The sequence below is a fragment of the Pelodiscus sinensis genome, unplaced genomic scaffold (genome assembly GCF_049634645.1).
Source record: "Pelodiscus sinensis isolate JC-2024 unplaced genomic scaffold, ASM4963464v1 ctg39, whole genome shotgun sequence".
Taxonomy (NCBI): Eukaryota; Metazoa; Chordata; order Testudines; family Trionychidae; genus Pelodiscus; species Pelodiscus sinensis.
Window position 1 is genome coordinate 864,192 of NW_027466048.1, and position 13,001 is coordinate 877,192.

The 13,001-nt window shown below is 59.2% G+C and overlaps 1 long non-coding RNA gene across 1 annotated transcript; it reads left to right on the forward strand.

The window, feature by feature from the left end:
- The first annotated feature begins 5,924 nt into the window (after nucleotides 1-5,924).
- On the forward strand, nucleotides 5,925-9,436 carry LOC142826435 (uncharacterized). The gene is made up of 3 exons (XR_012900558.1): nucleotides 5,925-6,059; nucleotides 7,101-7,255; nucleotides 9,183-9,436. It is a non-coding gene; the product is annotated as an uncharacterized LOC142826435 (long non-coding RNA).
- The last annotated feature ends 3,565 nt before the right edge of the window (nucleotides 9,437-13,001 follow it).

A 13,001-nucleotide genomic window follows, 5' to 3' on the forward strand; every position in this document is an offset into this window, starting at 1 on the left:
TGGTTATAGTAGCTGTAGCGTTACAGACTCGCCTCTGGGGGGTGTTCCAGACTGGTTATAGTAGCTGTAGCGTTACAGACTCGCCTCTGGGGGGTGTTCCAGACTGGTTATAGTAGCTGTAGCGTTACAGACTCGCCTCTGGGGGGTGTTCCAGACTGGTTATAGTAGCTGTAGCGTTACAGACTCGCCTCTGGGGGGTGTTCCAGACTGGTTATAGTAGCTGTAGCGTTACAGACTCGCCTCTGGGGGGGTGTTCCAGACTGGTTATAGTAGCTGTAGCGTTACAGACTCACCTCTGGGGGGTGTTCCAGACTGGTTATAGTAGCTGTAGCGTTACAAACTCGCCTCTGGGGGGTGTTCCAGACTGGTTATAGTGGCTGTAGCATTACAGACTCGCCTCTGGGGGGTGTTCCAGACTGGTTATAGTGGCTGTAGCATTACAGACTCGCCTCTGGGGGGTGTTCCAGACTGGTTATAGTAGCTGTAGCATTACAGACTCGCCTCTGGGGGGTGTTCCAGACTGGTTATAGTAGCTGTAGCGTTACAGACTCACCTCTGGGGGGTGTTCCAGACTGGTTATAGTAGCTGTAGCGTTACAGACTCACCTCTGGGGGGTGTTCCAGACTGGTTATAGTAGCTGTAGCGTTACAGACTCGCCTCTGGGGGGTGTTCCAGACTGGTTATAGTAGCTGTAGCGTTACAGACTTGCCTCTGGGGGGTGTTCCAGACTGGTTATAGTAGCTGTAGCGTTACAGACTCACCTCTGGGGGGTGTTCCAGACTGGTTATAGTAGCTGTAGCATTACAGACTCGCCTCTGGGGGGTGTTCCAGACTGGTTATAGTAGCTGTAGCGTTACAGACTCACCTCTGGGGGGTGTTCCAGACTGGTTATAGTAGCTGTAGCATTACAGACTCACCTCTGGGGGCTGTTCCAGACTGGTTATAGTAGCTGTAGCGTTACAGACTCACCTCTGGGGGGTGTTCCAGACTGGTTATAGTAGCTGTAGCGTTACAGACTCACCTCTGGGGGGTGTTCCAGACTGGTTATAGTAGCTGTAGCGTTACAGACTTGCCTCTGGGGGGTGTTCCAGACTGGTTATAGTAGCTGTAGCGTTACAGACTCACCTCTGGGGGGTGTTCCAGACTGGTTATAGTAGCTGTAGCGTTACAGACTTGCCTCTGGGGGGTGTTCCAGACTGGTTATAGTAGCTGTAGCGTTACAGACTCACCTCTGGGGGGTGTTCCAGACTGGTTATAGTAGCTGTAGCGTTACAGACTTGCCTCTGGGGGGTGTTCCAGACTGGTTATAGTAGCTGTAGCGTTACAGACTCACCTCTGGGAGGTGTTCCAGACTGGTTATAGTAGCTGTAGCGTTACAGACTCGCCTCTGGGGGGTGTTCCAGACTGGTTATAGTAGCTGTAGCGTTACAAACTCGCCTCTGGGGGGTGTTCCAGACTGGTTATAGTAGCTGTAGCGTTACAGACTCGCCTCTGGGGGGTGTTCTTGCCTCCCACCATGGTGCTCGGCTGAGTTCTGTGCCGCTCAGCTGGGCTGCGGTGGGGGAGCAAGCAGTGCAAGCGCGGCGGCCCAGATGAGCGGTACAGAAGGCAGCCGAGCGCCACAGCGGGAGGGGAAGGAGGGCGGGGTGGTGATGTACACGGCCCCACCCCCTGGCTGTGTACGTCACTGGGGTAGGGTGTAAAAAAACCCAGACACCCTTGATCGGGGGCGGGAGGGGGGAGGGACTGGCTGGGAGAGGAGCGGGCTGGCTGGGGGGGAAGCAGATATTGGGGGGAGGGGCAGAGGCATCAGTAGCTGCCCAGGGGAGAATGGAGCTTGGGTGGCTGGTGGGAAGCAAAGCTGGTGGGGCGTGGGGGGTGGGAGTCAGGGGCAGTGAGGCTGGCCATGGGAAATCAGGAGGAGGAACTGGCTGGTGGGAGAGGGAATTGGTTTGCGGGGAGCCGGACTCACCCAGGCGCATGCAGATCCCAGGGTGCTGTCCGCCACACTCATGCATCCCCTACAGAGACAGAGGAGAGCGGAGAGAGAGTGAGAGGCAGGAGGGGGAGAAGAGAAAGAGAGAGACAGAGAGAGGCAGAAGGCGGAGGAGAGCTGGGGGTGGGGGAGGCAGTAGGATGAGGAGAGAGAGAGAGAGAGAGACAGAGCGAGAGACCGGAGGCTCAGAAGAGAAGACCGACATGAAGGAGAGACCTGAAAATCCCGTCTTATGCCGGGCTAATTGGCTAGTCATATCTATAGTAGCCCCATGTCTGTGACTCTGTAACGCTGAAATGCTGACTGTTGCCTCTGGGTGGCGAGTTGCCTCCCTGGCTGTTCCCCAGGAGTGCTGCATGGGGAGTGCTGCATGGGGAGCGCTGGGCCCAAACAGCCACTTGCACTTATTCCCCCACGGCGGCCCGGCTGAGCAGCACAGAAGTCAGCCAAGCGCCAAGACAGGAGAGGAAGGGGGGAGGTGGCGTACACGGCCAGGGGGCGGGGCCTGGCTGTGTGCATCACTGCCCCGCCCCCCTTCGTGCCCCCCTTCACCTCCTGCCATGGGGCTCAGCTGACTTCTGCACCGCTCAGCCGGGCCGCTGAGGGGGAGCAAGTGGCGCAAGCGACCGTTTGGGCTCCGCACACCCCATGCAGCTCAGGGAGCGCGGTGCCCAAACGGCCGCTTGCGCCACTTGCTCCCGCATGGGGAGTGCGGAGCCCAAACGGCCATTTGGGCTCCATGGTCCCCCACGTGAGAGGGAGGAGAAGAGAAAGACAGAGACAGAGAGAGAGGCAGGAGGCGGAGGAGAGCTGAGAGTGGGAGGAGGCAGCAGGAGGAGAGAGAGAGAGGGATGAAGAGGAGAGACCCGAAAATCCCATCTTATGACACGCTATTGGCTAGTATTGAAATAAGGGTCTGAAGTGTAGAAATGACGCTGCTGTGTAAACATGCCCCTAGTGCAGAGTTTCTCAAACTGTGGGTCCCAACCCCCTCCCCCAGCCCGGGGGGCTTGCGAGCAACTTAGAGGGTGGTTTCAGCAACTGAAAGGGGGGTTGAGAGCAACTTACAGGGAGGTCGTAGTATCACAAGTTTGAGAACCCCTGCCCTAGTGGGTTGTTTTAAGCCTATTGAAATAAATGGGAATTGGGCCCTTAGGGCCTAGGTTCCCAAATATATTGCTCTGCCCAGCACCCAAGGGAGTTAGGCACCTGGATACTGTTGAGGAGCTGGGCCGAGGTGCTTTTGAAAACCTCCCTCAGGCATTGCTGCAGTTTTAGGTGCCTAAAATCCTTGAATTATCCCATGATCCTCCCCTGCATCACAGGGAATGTGGGCAAGAGGCAGAGAGGGGAAGTGACAGATGCCAGATAAAGTCCTAAGCAGGCAGGCTGTGCCCCTCACAGGTGGGAGCACTCGAAGGGGAGGGGCACCCATCCCAGCCTGGGAGGAAGTCTGTGAGCAAAGCAATGACTGTAGCAGCAGAGAGACCCAGGCACTCTGACCACCAGCCTGACACCCTCAGGGCTGCAGCCCAGCCCCTCAGCTTCCTGTGCGATCTCACACCCCCGCCCATGTCTCCTGGCCTTTCCTCTGAGACCCGACACAGGTGAGGAGAGCTGCATTGTATTGAACCTGCAGCCCCAGAGGGCCAGATCACATGGTCTGTCCCCAGCCTGGGATCCAGACTGGTCCTCCCTCTGTGCCTCAGTTTCTCCAGTGGTACAGTGGTGATAACAGCTCTGTGCTGTGTCTCACCTGGGCTGGGGAGGCTAAATCCGGTCAGACTCTGAGGTGCTCTGACACTGTGGAGGAGAGCGGTGAGTAACTGAGGGTATGTCTACACTACAGCGCTAATTCGAACTACCTTAGTTCGAATTAGTTAATTCGAACTAAGCTAATTCGAACTAACGCGTCTAGAACTAAAAACTAGTTCAAATTAGCGTTTTGCTAATTCGAACTAGCATGTCCACATTAAGTGGACCCTGAACAGGGCTTAAGGATGGCCGGAAGCAGTGCCAGCAGGGCATCAAAGGATTACTTAGAGCGTGGAGATGCTGTCTCAGGCTAGCCGAGGGCTGTGCTTAAAGGGTCCCGACCCCCACCCCGGACAGACAGTTCTAAGGGGTGCCCCGCTTGAAAACCTGTCCTGGCTTGGAGTACCCGGAGTGCCCACACTGGGCACATCACACCACTCGGCCATCAGCCCGGCTGCACTTGCCGCAGGCTGCCATCTGGGGAGAGGGGGCAATTGGGGGGCTGCAGGAGAGCTTCCACCCCCAGAAGCCCACAGAGCCAGCCCAGTCCTTCCCAATCGGGGGCTCGTGCCCCATTCCTCCCTCACCTCCTTCCACTTACCCTTCCCTAGCCCCTTTTCTTGATGTACAAAATAAAGGACAATTGTGTTCAAAAATGGAATCTGTCTTTATTGAACAAACTGGGGGAGACTGGGAAAAGGAGGTGGGAGAGGGGAAGAGAGAGGCTGGGAGAGGGGAGGGCAACTAACATGATCAGGGATTGGGAACAGGTCCCATATGAAGAGAGGCTAAAGAGACTGGGACTTTTCAGCTTAGAAAAGAGGAGATGGAGGGGGGACAGGATAGAGGTCTCTAAAAGCAGGAGTTGGGTGGAGAGGGTGCATACAGAAAAGTTCTTCATTAGTTCCCATAAAGAAGGACTAGAGGACACCAAAGGAAAGGAATGGGTAAAAGGTGTCAAACTAGTAACAGAAAGTTGTTCTTCACAAAGCAAAGAGTCAACCTGTGGAACTCCTTGCTGCAGGAGGCTGTGAAGGCTACAACTAGAACAGAGTTTAAAGGGAAGTGAGATCAAGTGAGGGAGGTTGGGTCCATGGAGTGGTATTAGCCAGGGGGTAGGAGTGGTGTCCCTGCCCAATATTTGTGGAAGGCTGGAGAGGGATGGCACGAGACAAATGACTTGGTCACTGTCTCCGGTCCATCCCCTCCAGGGTCCCTAGGGTTGGCCGCTGTCGGCAGACAGGCTACTGGGCTAGTTGGACCTTTGGTCTGACCCAGGACGGCCATTGTAAGCTCAGGGCTCAGGGTCGTGGGGTCTTAGTGGACCACCTTGATTTTCATGCACTCCTGCTCCTGGGTGGCCAGGCTGGCAGCTCTCCTGCCCTAGACGGCCACTTTCCTGTGCCTAGTGCGGAGATCGTGGACAAGGTCCACGATGTCCGCACTAGCCCAGGCGGGTGCCCGCCTCTTGCGGTCCCGGGCAAGCTCCCGGGAGCCGCCAGCCTGGTCCCGGGAAGAGGGGGAGGGCTGAGGGGCATCGGGTGGGTGGCTCGATCCGTGCCAGGTGCAGGGTCTGCTGGCTGGGTGCTGGCAGGCTTGCACCTGGCACGGGCACCGTAGCCAGCCCGTGCCCCTTTAAGGGGTCCGGGGCCGGGAGGGGGGCATAGAGTTTCCCTGGTGTTGGCCAGAGTGGCCACCAGGGAAACCTGGGAAGCCTTAGCCTCCCACTAGTTTGAATTAAGAGTCTACACAGCCCTTAATTCGAATTAGCTAGTTCGAACTAGGCTTAATCCTCGTAAAATGAGGTTTACCTAGTTCGAACTAAGCGCTCCGCTAGTTCGAATTAAATTCGAACTAGCGGAGCGCTAGTGTAGCGCCTATTAAAGTTAGTTCGAACTAACGTCTGTTAGTTCGAACTAACTTTGTAGTGTAGACATACTCTGAGAGAGTTGCAAACACAGGCTGGGTTTGCAGAAAGGCCCAAGGGATTTAGGTATCTCTCAAGCTGATTTTTCAGTCCCAGCCACTTTTTCAGACCCAGTAGCCCAGGGGAGTCAGAAGTGATGAGGCTGAACAGACTTAGTTCTGTCTTCACGGGGCTCTGTCAGTTCTCCTGTCTAACACCCTCCTGTAACACTGACCAGTCACCATTCTCCCCAACGCTGCTTTGCAGTTTCCCACCTGGCGTCAGAGAAGGGACAGACCCCGGCAGCCCCTGGAAGTGGGGACCCCAGCACAGCAGCCTGCAGCGCCTGCCTGGAGCGTGTCCGATCCCAGCTGTGCCCCCCGGCCCAGCCCGGCCCAGCAGGTAACCCCAGCTCATGTGTGTCTGAGCCGCCCACCCCCAGGCACTGCCAGAGGGAACCCAGCTGCGGGGCCAGGCCATGGGGCTCCTGCAGGGCAGGGACACGCCGCCCCCTGCTGGCTGCACTGATCTAGTCCCCATCCCCACTCAGAGCCAGGCTGGGAATGTACCTGCCTCAGCAGGGCCTGGCTGTGGGGCAGTGACACCTAGTGTCCGTTTTCTGGTATTACATGGGAAGATTGAAATAGCTGTAATACAAAGTGATCCAGGGTTTTTTTCGGTGGGAGGTGGGGTCAAAACTCATTATTAGAGACACTGTCTCATGGTTCCACACACACACACACACACACACACACACACACACACACACACCATTCCCTGGCATCTGGGCCCATGTCCCCCCCATTTCACATCACCCCTTGGTTCCAGCCTTCCCTGCTAGTCTGAGTTTATCCCACAGTTACTCCAAGACCTTCTAGGCCACTCTGGCTGTGAAAAGGGGTCTTAATGTGGGTACTTACCTGGTCCCAGATAGACCAGTCCTGCTGGCGTGGAGCTGCTGGAAGGGTCCCTCGCCAATGTTCCCTCTAATGTTTTCCAGCCGTGTGCAGAATGCCCTGTGCACTGAGGCATGTGTGGATGTGCACCACCAATAGACACACATGCTGCTGGTCCAGGAGCTCAGATTCCTGCCATGCCCCCAACCCCTGGACAGGGGCTGCTGCTGTCCCAAGAGGAGAGCTGGTTTTTAAACGGGTTCCCCTTGCAGACCTGCTCCCGCCTGGCACCTCTGCTGCTGCCCCTGATACAGAGGCAGCAGGGTGGGTGGGCAAGGGGCTCCTCGGGAGTGGGGCTGGAGCGCACGGGCAGCTGACTATAGAATAATCGAGTAAGGGATACGAATTCATGCAGTTACTCGACTGTTCGGTTAACCACTATGGAACATCTCTAATTCAAACCCATTTATCCCCATCCCTGCCCGTCACAGGAAGGGGGTAGCTGGGAATGAGCCTCAGAGCACTAATGGTGCCCGTGTCTTTGCAGGGGGCGCCGGGTGCAAACTCTGCCCCTCGGACTGGCGGCTGCGCGGGGACAAGTGCTACTGGGTCTCCACAGAAAATAAAACCTGGAACAAGAGCCGCAGCGACTGCGCCGCGAGGGGCTCCCAGCTGCTGGTGATCCGGGACCGGGAGGAGCTGGTAAAGGGGCCGGTAACCCCCTGCTGGGGCTGCCTCTGCCAGGCTGGGCCTGGGTACAGAGCCTGGTTAGACACACTTGAGGACTGGGAGTTTCACAGCTGCCAGCGGTTCGGTTTGGACGTCCCTGTTCCCATTACTGGTTACTAAGGGGGGTCCAAACTCCTGAGGCAGCTTTGACAGGCCCAGCAGAAATCACTAGTCTCAGCGACAGGGTAGGTGACAGAGGCAGCTCTAAGCCATTGTTAGCCTCTCCTGTGTGCGTGTGCTGAACCCCGCTCAGCTGGGAGTGCGAGTGGGGCTCTGTCTAGACTGCAGGCTTCTTTCAGAAGAAACTTTTCCGGAAGAGATCCTCCGGATAACGTCTTCCGAAAGAGAGCGTCTGCACAGCACAGAGAGCTGTGTGGCCAGTGTAAAGATACTGTCCGCACTGAACGGACGCTCTCTCCCGTGTAAGCTGGGATTGCTATGGATGGAGTGGTCACCAGGACACCTGGGCTTCTTCCTCTTTCCTCTTGTGAAAGAACTCCCTCTTCCCCGCCCACACACGCCTTTATGCAACAGAGCTCTTTCGGAAAAGGGCTTCTTCCTCGTAGAAAGAGGATTTCCAATGTCAGAAAAACCTCTTTGTTTCGATGATTTAAAAAAAAAAAACACAGCTGCAATGTAGATGTAAATGAAGATTTTTTCAGAAAAATGGCCATTAAAAAAAACACCCTCTGCAGTGTAGACACCCTGAGAGAGACAGAGCCATCCCTTCCAGTGCCTCCCGACCTGCACCTCCCCTCATTTGGGGCAGGGGCTGTGCTCAACAGCTGTGGGGGCCAGAGTGTGGGGGGGGGGGCAGTCCCAGGGCTGAAGGGGAGGCAGATAGCAGGGGCCCCAGTCTGCTCTGCTCGCCAGGCTCCTAGAAGCATGACTTGGGGAAAGGGCGGAGTCACCCCCTCACACACACACCCCCTGGTCGCTGGTACCAAGAAGCAGTTGGGAACTGGTGGAGCCATGTGGTCTGGGGAGGGGTCGCTTCGCTGCTGGTTACTAAGGGGGCAGGCTTGACTCCTGCTGCTGTTCTGGTGCTACTAAGCCCCCAGGCCATTTCAATTGGGGGAAAGTGGTGGAAAGGGGGCAGGAAGGGTGGAGAAATGGGGCCAAGATGCTGGGGAGCTCAGCATCCCCCAGTAACGGCCCTGCTGGGTGCAGCTTGTAAGAGGTCAGCTGGAGCTGGGGCTACCATTTACGTGCCATGTGGCTGCCTAGAGCACCATGAAATCAGGGGCAATTTGGTGCCACAGGTTTCGTGGTACCCCACATGGCTGTGTAGCTTGCGTATTGGTAGGGGTGGCCCAGGAGAGAGGGAGGGGGAAAGAGAGATGCAGGTCAGGGCTACACGTCCTGTAGGCCACATGTGGCCCGCAGCCTGTTTGTTTGTGGCCCGCAGTGTAGTTTGTGTTTACGCAGAGCTCAACGTGTGGCCCACAGGAGGAAGCCAGAACAAAGAAGTAATCGATGTCATGCTGTTCTGCAGCTGCGCATTTTCGGAGTTAAATTCCTGGACTGTCATTGCTCAGTGAAAGTGCTGCCATAGGGGTGGAAATCGGGGAATTGGTGCATTTTGTTCATATCAGCAGAACTGACTGAACTGGGGCCTGCGTGTTGTGTAGTCTTTGTGTTCATGCCTGTCGGTGTGAAAAAAGGGATTTGCATGTCTATGAACCACGCTTAAGTTGTGGCCCTCAGCATGTGCTCGGAGCATCACTGTGGCCCCCAGGGCTTCCAAAGTTGAGTAGCCCTGATGTAGGGGGACGGATGGAGGGAGGGTCTACATGGGGATTGCCAGGCTCACAGCCCCATAATTCTGGTGCTGGACTTGATGATGACTTGGACACGAGAGAACATTCAGGTCACCAGGTGCCTGTCACACTCCCTGCAGGAGGCCCTCCAGGACCTGACGCAAGGCCCCTCTCAGCTCTGGGTGGGACTGTCCCACCCCTCCCCGGAGAAGGCCTGGACCTGGCTGGATGGATCCCGGCTGGATCAGACCCGGTGAGAGATTCCTTGAGTCACTTTCCCTGTGTGGGCAGAAGGGGACAGGGACGGGGAGGGCAGAGGAGGAGCAGGGATGTTCAGGGTGAGGTGACGCTGAGGTTGTCCATTGACAGTCTGTGGAGGGAGCAGAGCAAAGGGGTGAGGCCGGAGCCTTGGGGATCCCCAGAGAGGGGGGCAGGAGAGGGGCAGACATGGACCAGCCAGAGGCAGGAGGGGACCAGGAGGGGCAGCGTCGGCACAGCCCGGCAAGGAGGAGCCGTGGGGCAGGAGAGAGATGGGCAGGGCCTAGCGCAGCAGGGAGGAGGGAGCTGGAGCTGGGCTTGGGCCAGGGAGAGGCCGTTAGAGCCCCTGGGCCTCACCATGCAGCATCAGGCTGCAGGCCCCACAGTCCAAGGGCCTGTCTGCTGCACTCCCAGCTGTTCCCACCCCCACCCCTTCTGACCGCAGGGTAATGGATTAAATCGGTGACCTCCCTCCGCCACAGCCTGGCCTCGTCCCCACACAGCTCCGGGCGCAGGGCGTTCACAAGCATTGCAGCTGCCCCGCGCCCCCTCCCTCCAAGGGGAATGCTGACAGCGTCTGAGAGGGGAAGGGAAGGGATGTGCGCAGCCCAGCCGAGGGGAGGGCAGAGCCCAGGACCTGTTCAGCCTGGACCCTGCAGAAAACACTTGCTGAGTGACTGGCTCCTGAGCCACGGACCCAGGAGGCGGAGTCAGGGAGGGGGATGTCCCTAGATGGGCCGTGCTAATGAGGGATCCCATCATTGATGCCCCTCCCCCCAGGGCAATCAGAGCCTGTGCCTCTTGGGGCTGCTTCCCAGGGATGGGGCTTTCCCTTGGTATGAGTCTGGGCCCGCAGCTGGTGGAGTCGGTGAGGCCACTGGGAAAGGACAGGAAAGGCTGTAAGCAATGGGGTTTGCGGCTCTGCTCCTGGGAGGTGGGGCCAGATAGAGAGCTGGGCGGAGCCTGTTTTATTCTCCACTGGCCCAGCCGGGAGCTGAAGGGGCCGAATCCATCGGCGGGGCAGGGCTTTGCATCGCCCTCGTTGGCCCGGCCGCCGCAAGGCCCCCAGGCTGTGCAGCGGGGTTGCCCACAGATCTGGGCCGAGCAGCAAGGCAGGCGCCAGCAGAGCGGTGCTGGAGGCAGGGCTGGCGTGACTGCAGAGCACGCGCAGAGCTGACAGATGTGGCCTCTTCCCCAAGGATTGACCTCACGAGCCCCGTGGCGCCCACACAGGCACCCCGCCTCTGCTCCCGGGCTGCATCCCATGGAGAGCAGGTGGGGGGCACTGTGGGGAGGCTGGGGTCTGCGCCTGCTGCTCCCTGCTAGCTGGGCACTCGTGCGGCCACTCAGGAGAGCTCCAAACAGCACCCAGGTGACTAGCAGCGCGCCCGCCGCTCGGTATCTTCCTGCTGCTGGTGCCCCTCACGTGGCCGCGGGGCTCGTCAACACTGATTCTGCACAGGCATGGAAGAAGATTGGCGGGAACATTGCTGCCTTCCCCAGCACATCCCTGTGGTGCCGCGGGGACCCCAGGCCTGCGGTGAGGGCCGTTCAGGGCTGTGATGCCGGGAGCCCCGCAGGGCCGCGCTGACCTGGCTCCCTGTAGCCGTGGATTCTGCATCTGTGTTACTGCTGCTTCTCAGAGGCAGCAGCACGGAGTCAGCGCAGTGGGGAGGGCAACATACCCGAGGAGCCAAGCCCACAGCTCCTGCGGAGGGGGAGGGCTTAAGGACTCCTGCCCCTCTCCCTCCCTCCATAGCCTCAGCCTGTGGACTGACTCACTCGTCACCCCCCTCAGAGCCCCGCTCTGCCCCCCTCAGAACCCCGCTCTGCCCCTCCCCCTCCAGCCCCACTCTGCCCCCCTCAGAGCCCCGCTCTGCCCCTCCCCCTCCAGCCCCACTCTGCCCCCCCTCAGAGCCCCGCTCTGCCCCTCCCCCTCCAGCCCCACTCTGCCCCCCTCAGAGCCCCGCTCTGCCCCTCCCCCTCCAGCCCCACTCTGCCCCCCTCAGAGCCCCGCTCTGCCCCTCCCCCTCCAGCCCCACTCTGCCCCTCCCCCTTCAGCCCCACTCTGCCCCCCCTCAGAGCCCCGCTCTGCCCCTACCCCTCCAGCCCCACTCTGCCCCCCTCAGAGCCCCACTCTGCCCCTCCCCCTCCAGCCCCACTCTGCCCCCCCTCAGAGCCCCGCTCTGCCCCTCCCCCTCCAGCCCCACTCTGCCCCCCTCAGAGCCCCACTCTGCCCCTCCCCCTCCAGCCCCACTCTGCCCCCCCTCAGAGCCCCGCTCTGCCCCTCCCCCTCCAGCCCCACTCTGCCCCCCTCAGAGCCCCACTCTGCCCCTCCCCCTCCAGCCCCACTCTGCCCCCCCTCAGAGCCCCGCTCTGCCCCTCCCCCTCCAGCCCCACTCTGCCCCCCTCAGAGCCCAGCTCTGCCCCTCCCCCTGCAGCCCCACTCTGCCCCCACTCCAGCCCAGCTCTGCCCTTCCCCGATCTGCCCCACCACCCACAGAGCCCAGCTCTGCCCCTCCCCCTCCAGCCCCACTCTGCCCCCCTCAGAGCCCCGCTCTGCCCCTCCCCCTCCAGCCCCACTCTGCCCCCCTCAGAGCCCCGCTCTGCCCCTCCCCCTCCAGCCCCACTCTGCCCCCCTCAGAGCCCAGCTCTGCCCTTCCCCGCTCTGCCCCCCCACCCTCAGAGCTCTCCGCAGAGCTCCGATCTGCCCCTCCCTTTGCAGTGCCCACAGACACCAGTCGTGCTGGTCTCCCAGGCCTGGCCCTGCTCTCGCTCAGCCTGGGCTAGACCGGGGGTCACTGCACTAGGCCAGTGGAGTCATTGAGCCCTTTGTCTAAGGCAAAGATCGTTTTTAATGTGGCCAGGCTAGTTTTCAGGGTCATTTCCCATCATTCCCCCTAGGAAAGACGAGGGCAGGGTCCCTCTGGAGGGGCTCCCTCCAGTGCGGGTGCTGGGACACAGCAGGGGAGTCCCGCCAGTGACATCTCTTGGGCAACCCCCTTAGCCAGGGATCTGGGGGTGAGTGTGGGGGATGAGATGGCCAAATACCAGTTGAAAGTGGCAACAAGCCAGTGGAGGGAGAGGGAACCAACGGAGAGACACCCGCATGCCCTGGGGGTGGGGGTGGTGAGAAGAGATGCCCTTGCCCCTGACCAGCGAGTTGGCTGACACGTGGAGCAGCAGGTTAATGTAGCCCAGGGGCTGTCCCTGCACTATGTCCAGGAGCCCTGCTGAGACCAGGGCGCGAATGATCGGCAGGAGAAGCCCCCTCACCTGCAGGGCCAGGACGAGGCACAGTCACAGGAGGGCGAGATACAGGAGACGGCTGGCAGCAACCCAGGCACCGGCCTGTCCCTGCACAGACCAGCACTTGGCCCACTTGACCCCACAGGGAGAGGAGCAACATCCTGACCCCACAATAGCATGCGACTGGCACCTCAGCCGGCAAACGCAGCCGCTCTGGCAGGTCGGGTCCCCTCCCAAGGCTCAGTCAAAGCCCTCTGGTCAGAGAGGTTGACTATTTGCTTTGTGAAGAAGAACTTTCTTCTTTTGCGGAAGAGTTCTTGTGCAAAAACTCTTCCAGAAGAGAGCATCTACACTGGCATGTGCCTTTGCGCAAGAGATGTGCTTTTGCACAAGAGCATCCATGCCAGTGTAGACACTCTCTTGTGCAAGAAAGCTCTGGTGGCCATTTTAGC